Source organism: Schistocerca americana, chromosome 5, assembly GCF_021461395.2.
Source record: "Schistocerca americana isolate TAMUIC-IGC-003095 chromosome 5, iqSchAmer2.1, whole genome shotgun sequence".
In the NCBI taxonomy this organism is placed as follows: Eukaryota; Metazoa; Arthropoda; class Insecta; order Orthoptera; family Acrididae; genus Schistocerca; species Schistocerca americana.
This window is the reverse complement of record NC_060123.1, coordinates 589,912,337-589,926,936: the sequence shown is the minus strand read 5'-3', so window position 1 is coordinate 589,926,936 and position 14,600 is coordinate 589,912,337. Positions and strand designations below refer to the sequence as shown.

Genomic DNA, 14,600 nt, shown 5'->3' with positions numbered 1-14,600 from the left:
GCTATCGGCTATCCCGCGCGACTGACGGTGTAGGAAGAAAGCAAATAGGTCGGTAATCAGTAGGCGCTGCGGCAACGTTCTTTTTACACTGATGGCCACCGTAAATGCAACACCTTGAAGGAAGCATCCGAACCAAGTGAAATTACACCATGGGTTTGCAGCGATGAGATATGCAACTGATTAGAATTTCAGCACAGACGCACATCACGCGCGCCTGTGGCGCCACCTCATAGCGCCATTTAAGGCTTGGCGATTTCGACGAGTGTACGTTCGGCACGTGTGTTTACCTTGTGGTTGTTTCACAAGACGATCAGTTATGCCTCGTAGACAACAGCGAACATCTTTTGTTCAAGTATCCGAGTTCGACAGAGGAAGGATAGTGGCTTACCGAGATTGCGGATTATCATACAGAGAAATCGCTAGTCGTGTTGGACGAAACCAAACAACTGTAATGCGGATATGTGACCGTTGGATGCAGGAGGGTACGACGGACCGACGTGGTCGATCGCATTCACCTCGGTGCACCACTGCACGTGCTGATAGGCAAATTGTGCGCATGGCAGGGACGGATCGCTCAGTGACATCCCGAACCATAGCACAGCACATTGCGTCTGTAACGCATCATCCAGTGTCCGCGCGTACCATTCGACGCCGTTTACAGCAGAGTGGTCTGTCCGCAAGACGTCCATTGCTTCGTCTACCATTGACGCAGAACCACAGACGTCTCCGTCGCCAATGGTGTGATGACAGACGGATTTGGACGGCAGAATGGAATGACGTTGTCTTTACTGACGAGACACGCTTCTGTCTGCAGCACCACGATGGTCGGATTCGAGTGTGGAGACACCGTGGAGAGAGGATGCTGGACAGCTGCATTATGCACCGCCACATTGGTCTTGCACCGGGTATTATGGTATGGGGCGGTATTGGATATTACTCTCGCACGCCTCTAGTACGCATTGCCGGTACTTTAAATAGCCGGCGCTACATATCCGAGGTGCTGGAGCCAGTTGTCCTTCCTTACCTTCAGGGCTCGGCCACAGCCATATTTCAACAGGATAATGCGCGACCACACGTGGCACGCATTGTCCAAAGGTTCTTCATCAATAACCAGATTGAACTGCTTCCCTGGCCGGCTCGCTCTCCGGATCTTTCGCCGATAGGAAACATGTGGTCCATGGTTGCTCAACGAGTAACCCAGATTACATCCCCAGCTGCCACACCAGATGATCTTTGGCAACGTGTGGAAGCTGCTTGGGCTGCTGTACCCCAGGAACACGTCCAACGTCTCTTTGACTCAATGCTGAGACGTGTGGCAGCGGTGATCTCCAACAATGGCGGCTACTCTGGCTACTGATCCTGGCAGAACCCCACATGTCACAGACGTCTGTAAACGTAATCATTTGACACTTGGTCAACATGTTATCTACAAAATAAATCTTGTTGTGCTACCTCTTGTCTTTCTTGGTGTTGCATTTACGGTGGCCAGCAGTGTATATAGTGGCTTAACTAGTCCCTGCTTGCAGGCTTTAGGTTAAGAGTGGTTGAAGATATCTGTTACAGTGGGCAGTAGTGGCCAATAATAAGCTTCATCGTTGGACTGCGACCCCATTGCGGCCACCAGACGGTGCTCAGGTACGCATTATGGTTTTTTTGACGGTAGTGCAGGTCACATGCTTTAGATACATATTCTTGTGGCTACAGTCGTTAACCACCATGAAGAAATAGATGTGTCTGTTCGGTATGTTACGGTGTTTTATCTGTTTGTGAGTCATATTCTCTGATGCGCAATTTGGGGACCAGCCAAACACGCGCCGTAAGTATCGCGGAGAAGCGCCTAAAAGCCACAGTGACTCTGGTTAGCAGCCCGACCCACGGCCATAACTCGGCTAGCGCACTCAATACAGGATGACACGCGTAAAGCTGAAATACTAAACACCTTTTTCCAAAGCTGTTTCACAGAGGAAAACCGCACTGCAGTTCCTTCTCTAAATCCTCGCACAAACGAAAAAATGGCTGACATCGAAATAAGTGTCCAATGAATAGAAAAGTAACTGGAATCACTCAACAGAGGAAAGTCCACTGGACCTGACGGGATACCAATTCGATTCTACACAGAGTACGCGAGAGAACTTGCCCCCATTCTAACAGCCGTGTACCGCAAGTCTCTAGAGGAACGGAAGGTTCCAAATGATTGGAAAAGAGCACAGGTAGTCCCAGTCTTCAAGAAGGGTCGTCGAGCAGATGCGCAAAACTATAGATCTATATCTCTGACGTCGATCTGTTGTAGAATTTTAGAACATGTTTTTTGCTCGAGTATCATGTCGTTTTTGGAAACCCAGAATCTACTCTGTAGGAATCAACATGGATTCCGGAAACAGCGATCGTGTGAGACCCAACTCGCTTTATTTGTTCATGAGACGCAGAAAATATTAGATACAGGCTCCCAGGTAGATGCTATTGTCCTTGACTTCCGGAAGGCGTTCGATACAATTCCGCACTGTCGCCTGATAAACAGAGTAAGAGCCTACGGAATATCAGACCAGCTGTGTGACTGGATTGAAGAGTTTTTAGCAAACAGAACACAGCATGTTGTTATCAATGGAGAGACGTCTACAGACGTTAAAGTAACCTCTGGCGTGCCACAGGGGAGTGTTATGGGACCATTGCTTTTCACAATATGTATAAATGACCTAGTAGACAGTGTCGGAAGTTCCATGCGGCTTTTCGCGGATGATGCTGTAGTATACAGAGAAGTTGCAGAATTAGAAAATTGTAGCGAAATGCAGGAAGATCTGCAGCGGTTAGGCACTTGGTGCAGGGAGTGGCAACTGACCCTTAACATAGACAAATGTAATGTATTGCGAATACATAGAAAGAAGGATCTTTTATTGTATTATTATATGATAGGGAACAAACACTGGTATCAGTTACTTCTGTAAAATATCTGGGAGTATGCGTGCGGAACGATTTGAAGTGGAATGATCATATAAAATTAATTGTTAATAAGGCGGCTACCAGGTTGAGATTCATTGGGAGAGTCCTTAGAGAATGTAGTCCATCAACAAAGGAGGTGGCTTACAAAACACTCGTTCGACCTATACTTGAGTATTGCTCATCAGTGTGGGATCCGTACCAGGTTGGGTTGACGGAGGAGATAGAGAAGATCCAAAGAAGAGCGGCGCGTTTCGTCACAGGGTTATTTGGTAACCGTGATAACGTTACGGAGATGTTTGGCAAACTCAAGTGGCAGACTCTGCAAGAGAGGCGCTCTGCATCGCGGTGTAGCTTGCTGTCCAGGTTTCGAGAGGGTGCGTTTCTGGATGAGGTATCGAATATATTGCTTCCCCCTACTTATACCTCCCGAGGAGATCACGAATGTAAAATTAGAGAGATTCGAGCGCGCACGGAGGCTTTCAGACAGTCGTTCTTCCCGCGAACCATACGCGACTGGAACAGAAAAGGGAGGTAATGACAGTGGCACGTAAAGTGCCCTCCGCCACACACCGTTGGGTGGCTTGCGGAGTATAAATGTAGATGTAGAATACGGTTGTGGCTCGTCTCCCTGTCTCATATTATTTTCGGAAAATAAATTAGCATCGAAACAGTCAAAAGAGGCGAGGAATTCCAGAAAATTACAAGCTGTATTTGGGACGACATACTCCTTAATTGTTCGCTTGGAGCTGGAAAGAGGAACGCCCTCCACTAACGATTAAAAAAAACAACAAAATGACTATCTTCCCTGGCCGTGGGCGGAAGAGGCTGAAAGAAGCAGCATTCCCCTCATTTACACGAATCTTCATTTTTATGGACCAATCTCGTAATTTATTATATCGCGTGCGATTTATACTCTCGTTATGTGAATAACTGATGATCAGATGCAGTTAAGGATAGAGAGGAGTAACTGAGATCCCAGATTTAAAATAATATCGTTAGCAGCTGCATTGTTGCGTACTCCTGCGCATGGCAGAGGAGCTACGTAGGACGCTGTGGTGAGGAAGTTAACAAATGTTTAAGCACACGAAGTAAATGTCGCTTCGTTCGAAGGTTGGTATGCCATCTCCATACGAACGAACAACTAAGTTTATTATCCTGCATACGAATGCGTGCTGCGGCTACTACCTCCTCGACCCACAATTGTGACTCTGTCGTTGAAGTAAGCATGTCGCAGTAAAACGAAAAGCTCCGAGATTCTTTTTCACGATTTATTTCAAAGCTTAATATCGTCTTACGCATTTTACTAATTCGATACTAACACTTTTGTTTCCCAGGATACACAAGTACGAGGGTTGGAATACTGGCAACTATTTATTTACAGCTCGTACAAAATAGATACGTGTTTGAAAGTTTTACTGACCTTCAAAGTAGTCACCAAAATTGTGTATAACGCACTGATAGCGATGTGGAAGTCGTAGTATACTCTTAGCAGTGCCAGTTGTGTCGACAGCTCGAGCGGCGCGGTCTATTGCTCGACGAATTTGTAGCAGTCGTGAAGCGAATGCCGCGAAGTTCAGTTTAGAAATCGAGCTAAACTCACGAGGGCTTAAGTCAGGGGAATGCAGTAGGTGATATAGCACTTAGCAGCCCTATCAGTCAAACAAACCAGTGACGGCTTGCACTGTACGTGCTTGAGCATTGTCCTGCAAAATGATGGTCAGGTCCTGCAGACGCGATCGAACCGCGGTATTGACCGTCTAGACATGGTTGAACTACTGACAACACGTGCCGTGTACCTCCTTTCTGGTGTAATGACTGGAACTGATAGGCTGTCGGACCCCCTCCGTCTAATAGGCGCTGCTCAAGCATGGTTGTTTACATCCATGGGCGGGTTTAGTGACATCTCTGAACAATCAATGAGACTGTGTCTGTGATACAATATCCACAGTCAACGTCTACTTCAGAAGTTGTGGGAACCGGGATGATGCAAAACTTTTCTTGATGTGTGTATATCCCCCTTTATGAATCACAAATAACCTCCAATCATCATACTTCAATAGAAACAAAACAATGAACTGCGTATTTCCGTAATTACTATCAAATTGTTCTGAATTACATGTCTGTCCACATAACCACTAAGTCTTAACTGACACCGACCGCGGCAGACAACATTTCTGCTTTCCACGGCTTCCAAGACTGGGCCAGGACGGGCTCTCAACAGGGGAAGTGTCCAGGCGCCTTGGACTGAACGAAAGCGATGTTGTTCGGACATGGAGGAGACACAGAGAGGCAGGAACTGTCGATGACATGCCTCGCGGAGGCCGCCCAAGGGCTACTACTGCAGTGGATGACCGCTGCCTACGGATTATGCCTTGGAGGAACCCTGACAGCAACGCCACCATGTTGAATAATGCTTATCGTGCAGCCACAGGACGTCGTGTTACGACTCAGACTGTGCGTAGTACGCTCCATGATGAGCAATTTCATTCCCGACCTCCATGGCGAGGTCCATCTTTGCAACCACGACACCGTGCAGCGCGGTACTGATGGGCCCAACAACATGCCGAATGGCCCGCTCATGCTTTCAACCAGACAATCGTCGGAAACGTTTGTGGAGGCAACCCAGTCAGGCTGAACGCCTTAGACACACTGTTCAGCAAGTGCAGCAAGGTGGAGGTTCCCAGCTGTTTTGGGGTGGCATTATGTGCGGCCGACGTACGCCGCTCGTGGTCATGGAAGGCGCCGTAACGGCTGTACGATACGTGAATGCCATCCTCCGACTGACAGTGCAACCATATCGGCAGCATATTCGCAAGGCATTCGTCTTCATGGACGACAATTCGCACCCATCGTGCACGTCTTGTTAATGACTTCCGTCAGGATAACGGCATCGCTCGACTCGAGTGGCCAGCATGTTCTCCAGACGTCAACCCTGTCGAAATTGCCTGGGATAGATTGAAAAGGGCTGTTCATGAACGACGTGACCCGCCGATCACTCTGAGGGATCTACGCCGATTCGCTGTTGAGGAGTGGGACAATCTACACCAAAAGCGCCTTGATGAACTTGTGGATAGTATGCCACGACGAATACAGGCTTGCATCAATGCAAGAGGACGTGCTACTGAGTATTAGAGGTACCGGTGTGAACAGCAATCTGGACCACCACCTCTGAAGGTCTCGCTGTTCGGTGGTACAACATTCAATGTGTGGTTTTCATGAGCAATAAAAAAGAGTAGAAATGATGTTTATGTTGATCTCTATTCCAATATTCTGTACAGGTTCCGGAACTTTAACGCGAATAGTTCGCTCCGCCACACACCGCTTGGTGGCTAGCGGAGTATACATGTAGATGTAGAACCGAGGTGATGCAAAACTTTTTTTGATTTGTGTAATTGTGCAGTTTCTCGTATTCTGCTAATACAAAGAGAGTGGCATCTCGTATAAGCAAACTGGAAATTTAATTATTTATATCAGTCCCTTGCTAAAAGTTTATTACACCCTCAAGATACCGAATTTACGGCCTATGTGCTGTTTTCTGCGCGGGGGAAAACAGTTATAGAAGACTGGATCCCACGCAGGGCGGTGGAAGGAACTAGGGACCGTGTACTACAGTGTTAGTATAAATGAAATCAGTGACAAGTCAACTGTGGTAACACAGGGGAGGTACGAAGAAGAGAAATTTTCGAAGGTAACGGGTTTATCGTACGCAAGTATCCATCACCCTCTCCCATCTGTCTCTTTCTTCACTTGCAGTTAAGTTGAGGCAAGCCAGGCTGGTTCCTTTAACATGGCCACAACGGATTTCACTTCCCATTCTTGTCCAGTCGACCTAATGGTCCGCCCCTAATAACCATGACGTGGTCGAGACATCCACCACCAAAACTTTCCCTATCTTTTCAAAAATGGTAACCAGAGAAAAAGAAATATCATGCACGTGTTTGCTAAGAAACGGACCGACAGCGGGACTAAACTGACAGTGAGCCGCTACTACGGAAATGGAGAGCTCAAATATTGCGGACGCGGCGTAACACAGCCGTCCGCTGCGAGCTGCGCGCCAGCAGAGAACAAACAAACGGCGCGAGGAGAGGACGGCGCATCGCCGTGGAACGAAGGAAGGATAATAATGAATGGTTAGCGGCGAGGGAGCGCCCGCGCGCTATAAATCTCTCGCGGGGAAGCGGGTTAAACTCGGGTGGTTCGGTAGCGAGGGACGGGGGCAGCGCGCGGAAAATCCCGCCGCAAACGGCCCTCGCTCACACCCTGCACCGCCCACGCAAACAGACCTGTCGCGTTGTCCGCAGTCTCTCATCACAACGTTCGCTACGCCAAGTCGGTCCTGCTCTCGGATGCGACTTGAGCACTGAGTGGCTATCGATCAAAGTGCTTTGTGTCTACAGGCTCTGGCTTTCTCCTAATAGGAAAGCGAATGCGACCGACAGCTACACTATTTAAATTCTTTTCCCAGTATTGACCGTAGGATAAAGGGACACCCAACGTCGTGTTGCAATAATAACTTGCAAGCACACGTAGTACGAGTTCCGTGCCTTCAGGTGCGCATTTTTGAAACGAAACAATTCCATGATATATAATTTGTACACCAGGTTGGCGCGCCGGCCGAGGTGGCCGAACGGTTCTAGGCGCTACAGTTTGGAACCGCGCGAATGCTACGATCGCAGGTTCGAATCCTGCCTCGGGCATGGATGTGTGTGATGTTCTTAGGTTAGTTATGTTTAAGTAGTTCTAAGTTCTAGGGGACTGATGGCCACAGATGTTAAGTCCCATAGTGCTCAGAGTCATTTGAACCATTTTTTGAACCAGGTTGGCGGAGGTGTGGTCAATTATTTATATAAGTTGGAAATGTGCGAGTACGACTCACACACTGAGGGCTTCGTACAAACTTGATTATTTATTATACAGACAGTTCATCCATTCATCCTCTTACCCACATTGGTACTGGCAAGATATCGGTCCAAGAGATTCCAAGACTTTCGAGAATGTGTTACTTTCAAGTTTGAAGTCGGATAACAAATGACAAAAGAAATATTTTATTCGTGTCATATAGTTACAAAGTAACAGTTTTCTGATTTTTTCCCGTTTGCTTGTACTGTGAAAACTTGATTCTTGCCAGATTTCATGATTTTATGCTTGCCGGAAGAACCCTATAGGATTTAAGGAGTGAGTTTTCGATATCAAAGTTTCTGACAGAAATGGCCCCATCTTTTGATAACATTGAGTTAGGAGGTTATCTGTTTCACACTACCAAAGGACCACAGACCTCAATATGTGACATAAATCTCAATTTGATACGTGTGCTCGTTACAGAGAAAAAACTATCTTACCGGGCGGACAGCCTTACGGGCAGACAGATAAATGAGAAACATTTCTTTCGTGTGATATGATTACAGATTCACAGTTTTCGCAATTTTTCTTTTTAATTCAACAGTGGAACGTTGTCTCTTGCCAAATTTCATGATTCTAGACCAGCGGGAAGTACCCTGTTCGTATTGATAAGTGAGTTTCCGAGTATCGAAATACTTGGCATAAATGGCCGTGTCTTTTTGGTTGCATTGATTTAGAAGCTAACGTTTTTTATACCACCAAGTCTACCAATTCATGAGAAAAAAAAGGATTTTAACAGTCCGACACGTAAACAGACGGACAGACAACAAAGAGCTATCCGACAAGGGTCCCGTCTTTACCGATTGAGGTACAGAAAGCTAATAAGACGAATCACCAGTTCATTTGTGCATCAGATAACTTGACACGGCCACAGAAAAGCACACACACACACGCACGAGCGCGCGCGCGCGCACACACACACACACACACGAGCGCGCGCGCGCGCACACACACACACACACACACACACACACACACACACACACACACACATATATATATATATATTCCTGGAAATGGAAAAAAGAACACATTGACACCGGTGTGTCAGACCCACCATACTTGCTCCGGACACTGCGAGAGGGCTGTACAAGCAATGATCACACGCACGGCACAGCGGACACACCAGGAACCGCGGTGTTGGCCGTCGAATGGCGCTAGCTGCGCAGCATTTGTGCACCGCCGCTGTCAGTGTCAGCCAGTTTGCCGTGGCATACGGAGCTCCATCGCAGTCTTTAACACTGGTAGCATGCCGCGACAGCGTGGACGTGAACCGTATGTGCAGTTGACGGACTTTGAGCGAGGGCGTATAGTGGGCATGCGGGAGGCCGGGTGGACGTACCGCCGAACTGCTCAACACGTGGGGCGTGAGGTCTCCACAGTACATCGATGTTGTCGCCAGTGGTCGGCGGAAGGTGCACGTGCCCGTCGACCTGGGACCGGACCGCAGCGACGCACGGATGCACGCCAAGACCGTAGGATCCTACGCATTGCCGTAGGGGACCGCACCGCCACTTCCCAGCAAATTAGGGACACTGTTGCTCCTGGGGTATCGGCGAGGACCATTCGCAACCGTCTCCATGAAGCTGGGCTACGGTCCCGCACACCGTTAGGCCGTCTTCCGCTCACGCCCCAACATCGTGCAGCCCGCCTCCAGTGGTGTCGCGACAGGCGTGAATGGAGGGACGAATGGAGACGTGTCGTCTTCAGCGATGACAGTCGCTTCTGCCTTGGTGCCAATGATGGTCGTATGTGTGTTTGGCGCCGTGCAGGTGAGCGCCACAATCAGGACTGCATACGACTGAGGCACACAGGGCCAACACCCAGCATCATGGTGTGGGGAGCGATCTCCTACACTGGCTGTACACCACTGGTGATCGTCGAGGGGACACTGAATAGTGCACGGTACATCCAAACCGTCATCGAACCCATCGTTCTACCATTCCTAGACCGGCAAGGGAACTTGCTGTTCCAACAGGACAATGCACGTCCGCATGTATCCCGTGCCACCCGACGTGCTCTAGAAGGTGTACGTCAACTACCCTGGCCAGCAAGATCTCCGGATCTGTCCCCCATTGAGCATGTTTGGGACTGGATGAAGCGTCGTCTCACGCGGTCTGCACGTCCAGCACGAACGCTGGTCCAACTGAGGCGCCAGGTGGAAATGGCATGGCAAGCCGTTCCACAGGACTACATCCAGCATCTCTACGATCGTCTCCATGGGAGAATAGCAGCCTGCATTGCTGCGAAAGGTGGATATACGCTGTACTAGTGCCGACGTTGTGCATGCTCTGTTGCCTGTGTCTATGTGCCTGTGGTTCTGTCAGTGTGATCATGTGATGTATCTGACCCCAGGAATGTGTCAATAAAGTTTCCCCTTCCTGGGACAATGAATTCACGGTGTTCTTATTTCAATTTCCAGGAGAATATATATATATATATATATATATATATATATATATATATATATATATGGTGTCCCATTTATCTTCACCACCCTAAATAACTGTTTGTCCAGATGCAAATTACAAAATGTTTGAAGCAAATGTTCTTTAGCCGTCGGTGGGACATCAATCAGCATGATTGCCTTCGTTGTAGCTTTGTTTTCTACAGAGATGTTAACAACGGTATGACCTTTTTAAATGGCTCCCTGTATTTTTTATTCGGTAATTTATTTCCTCTCCTAAAGATCTATTCAAAAATGTATCACAGTGTACCACTCACTGAAACACAACGTTATTAATTACGTAACACAACATTGACTTTGAGCCCGGTGTCACAAACTCGTCCACTTGCTGGAGTTGTCAGAAAACAAATGAAAACTAACACAAAATTGACTTTGACTCTCCTGTACCATTGCCCAAGAGTAGAACATTCAAAGGTGCTCAAAGTAGCAACCCTGAACACCCATACATTGATGCATTCATTGTATGAAAGAATTATTTACTGCTTCCAATCTCGCCAGGTGAAGAGAATTACAAGCATGCACGATACGTTCCTGCATGTCCTCTGGAGTTGTTGGAATATCGCGATAGACAACGTCTTTAATGCATCCCGAAAGAAAAAAGTCCAGAGGATTTAAATCAGGGTACGTAGTAACTGTTCCTCCTCGACCAATTCATCTCGGAGGATACCTTCGGCTCAGAACACGACGTGCATGCAAGACATTATGTGCTGGACATCCGTCGTGTTGATACCAAATACGCATTTTGGTCCTTAGCGGTACTTCATCCAGAAGAGGAGGAAGAATTCGTCTGAGGAAGTTGGCATACGCTGTGCCGTTTAGACTACCATTGATGAAATAAGGGCCAATAATTGTAGTACCAAGCATCCCATACCAAAAGTTAACTCTCGATTGACGCTGATGTTCCACTTGTCTAAGCCATCATGGGCTGTCGCTGGACCAATAATGCATGTGCCTTGTATTTACCTGTCCTTTGTTTGAGAAGGAACATTCGTCGATAAATAGAACATTGGGGAAGAAGTTCTGGTTGGCGAGCATTTGCTGCTGTGCCCACTGACAGAACTCTACCCGACTCTGTAAATCATTCCCATGCAGTTCTTGATGTAGGTGTACATGGTAAGGATGGAACCGGTGACGTGTAAGAATACGATGTACACTGGTTTTAGGAATGCCAGTCTCGTGTTCAGCTGTCGTGTGCTCACATGTGGATTCATAGCAACGGAAGCGAGAACAGTAACTTCGGCAGCTTCGTCTGTGCGAGTGCTACGACGATTGCGTTGTCGTGGGTTGAAACTTCCCGTTTCCTGAAGCGTCGCAACAAGACGAGAAAACATCCGTCATGAAGGTGGGTTCTTGTCAGGATATCGCTCTCTGTACAGTTCCGCTACCTGCGTAGCATTTCGCCTAACTTTAACAACAATAACAATAAAAGAAACGTTAGGTTGATGCAGTTTGTAGGAAGGACGGCCTTTGCTGTATACCTGCTCTACACAACAGTATTTAAAAGGACGAAACTACTGTACTAAATGTACCCGTACGTAAGAAAACAGTATTGCAATCGCTGTTCTGCTAACTTACATTCCCCATGGACGAGTAGCATTTCTACCTTCTCTTCTTTGGTGTACCTTCTACTCACACAACTCTTCAACTGACGATGTTTGACGGAATGACGGGTGTCCATTCTACTTATGTTTACATTTGTCCTCTGTCAACGTCAGCAGGTGGACGTGTTCCATTACCCCGAGTACCTGCACTAAGCGCTGGGAGCGTCAACGTCAGTGTTGTGTTACGTAATTAATAACGTTGTGTTTCAGTGAATGGTACACTGTGATACATTTTTGAATAGGTCTTTAGGAGAGGAAATGAATTACCGAATAAAAAATACAGGGAGCCATTTAAAAAGTCATACCGCTGTTCATATCTTTGTAAAAAACATAACTACAACGAAGGCAATCATGCTGATTGATGGCCCCCTGACGGCTAAAGAACATTGCTTGAAATATTTTGTAATTTGCATCTGGACAAACAGTTATTTAGGGTGATCAAGATAAATGGGACACCCTATATATACATATATACGAGGGTTTCCCAGAAAGTAATACATCGCATTTTTTTCTTCAACAATTCTTTGTTGAACATAATGAGACACGAAATAGTGGTGTTTTATCTAGACACCCTATTTTTCCATGTAATCTACGGCCTTATTTCAGCGCGAAACAAGGGCGTGTATGCCCTGTCGGTACCAATCCTTGTCCTGGTGGCGGAGCCAGTGCTTCACTGTGTGAATCACCTCCTCATCGTCCTCAAAATGTCTTCCACGAATGGCATCCTTTTGTGGCGCAAATAAGTGGAAATCCGAGAGGCTAGCTAAGATGCGACGGCCGTGAATGGTCTTCCCGACCGCTGCAAATGGTCGAGCTCCGCCGAACCCCCTTCTGATGACCTCACCCACCGTGCCCGCCGACTAACTGTACTTCTGTCCACACTAGATTCTCCATAGACTTTGCACAAGCGTTTGTGAATATTCCTCACAATTCCTTTGTCTGCAGTGAGAAATTCAATGACGGCACGTTCCTTGTAACGTATGTCACCTGCAGACACTATTTTGAAACTGCTCTGCAACTAGGCTGTCTGTCGGAAGTGACGGAAACTTGGCGCGCTCATTCAGGATACTTCAAATAATTTCGACTGAAAAAATTGCGGTGCATTACTTTCTGGGCAACCCTCGTATATAGAAACTCATGCACACTTCGGTATTGCCGGCCGAGGTGGCCGAGCGGTTCTAAGCGCTTCAGTCTGGAACCGCGCCGGCGCTACGGTCGCAGGTTCGAATCTTTCCTCGGGCATGGATGTGTGTGATGTCCTTAGGTTAGTTAGGTTTAATTAGTTCTAAGTTCTAGGCGACTGATGACCTCAGAAGTTAAGTCGCATAGTGCTCAGAGCCATTTGAACACTTAGGTATTATTAAGCCTGCACAAAAGTTACATTGCAAATTTGGAAAAGAAGGTAGTAGAGGAAAATACTGTGCAGCTAGCGCAATACTGTGAAATGACTGATGACTCCTATAAATAACAAATGTTACCAAACTATTTCATTAAGAGAAAATATGCCATCTTAAAAATGAATTTCCAGTACCAAATAACGTTAATGAACTTAAATGACGCAGCTAAAATTATCATGTCATTTCGTGGGGACAGTTAATTCTTTCAGTCACAGGTCTAACATTTCAACGCAGATCTAATTTTATCATCATGAGTAAAACAGACATTAGAACTTATGCTTTTATTGCTAACGTTATTTTGAAAATTATAATAAATCCTCACAAGCGTCTTCTAACCAAACTGCGTGCCTACGTAGTATCGCCTCAGTTGTGCGACTGGATTCGTGATTTCCTGTCAGAAAGGTCACAGTTCGCAGTAATAGACGGAAAGAGTAAAACAGAAGCAATATCCGGCGTTCCCCAAGGAAGTGCTGTAGGCGCTCTATTGTTCCTGATCTATATTAACGACATAGGAGACAATCTGAGTAGCCGTCTGAGATTGTCTGCAGATGATGCTGTCATTTACCGTCTTGTAAAGTCATCAGATGATCACTTGCAAAATGATTTAGGTAAGATATTTGTATGGTGCGAGAAGTGGCAGTTGACCCTGAATAAAGAAAAGCGTGAAGTTATTCAAGTTAGTACTAAAAGAAATCAGCTAAATTTCGATTACGCGATAAGTCACACAAATCTGAAGGCTGTAAATTCAGCTAAATACTTAGAGATCACAATTACAAATAACCTAAATGGGAACGATCACATAAATAATATTGTGGGTAGAGCAAACCACAGACTGCGATTCATTGGCAGAACATTTACAAGGTGCAACAGGTCTACCAAAGAGACTGCTTACACTACGCTTGTCCGCCCTATTCTGGAGTACTGCTGTGCGATGTGGGATCCGCATCAGATGGGACTCACGGCTGACATCTAAAAAGTACAAAGGAGGGCAGCTCGTTTTGTATTATCGCGAAACAGAGGAGATAGTGTCACAGACATGATACGTGAATTGGAGTGGCAATCATTAAAACAAAGGCGTTTTTCGCTGCGACGGGATCTTCTCATGAAATTTCACTCACCAGTTTTCGCCTCCGATTGCGAAACCATTCCGTTGCCACCCACCTACATAGGGAGAAATGATCATCACGATAAAATAAATCAGGGCTCACACAGAAAAATTTAAGTGCTCGTTTTTCCCGCGTGCCGTTCGAGTGTGGAACGGTAGAGAGACAGCTTGAAGGTGGTTCATTGAACCCTCTG

At 46.7% G+C, this 14,600-nt stretch overlaps 1 long non-coding RNA gene across 1 annotated transcript in view; it reads left to right on the top strand.

The window, feature by feature from the left end:
* The window catches only part of LOC124616782, a 166,049-nt gene that overhangs the window by 16,622 nt on the left and 134,827 nt on the right, over window positions 1–14,600 (top strand). The gene's annotated exons all lie outside the window — the stretch shown is intronic.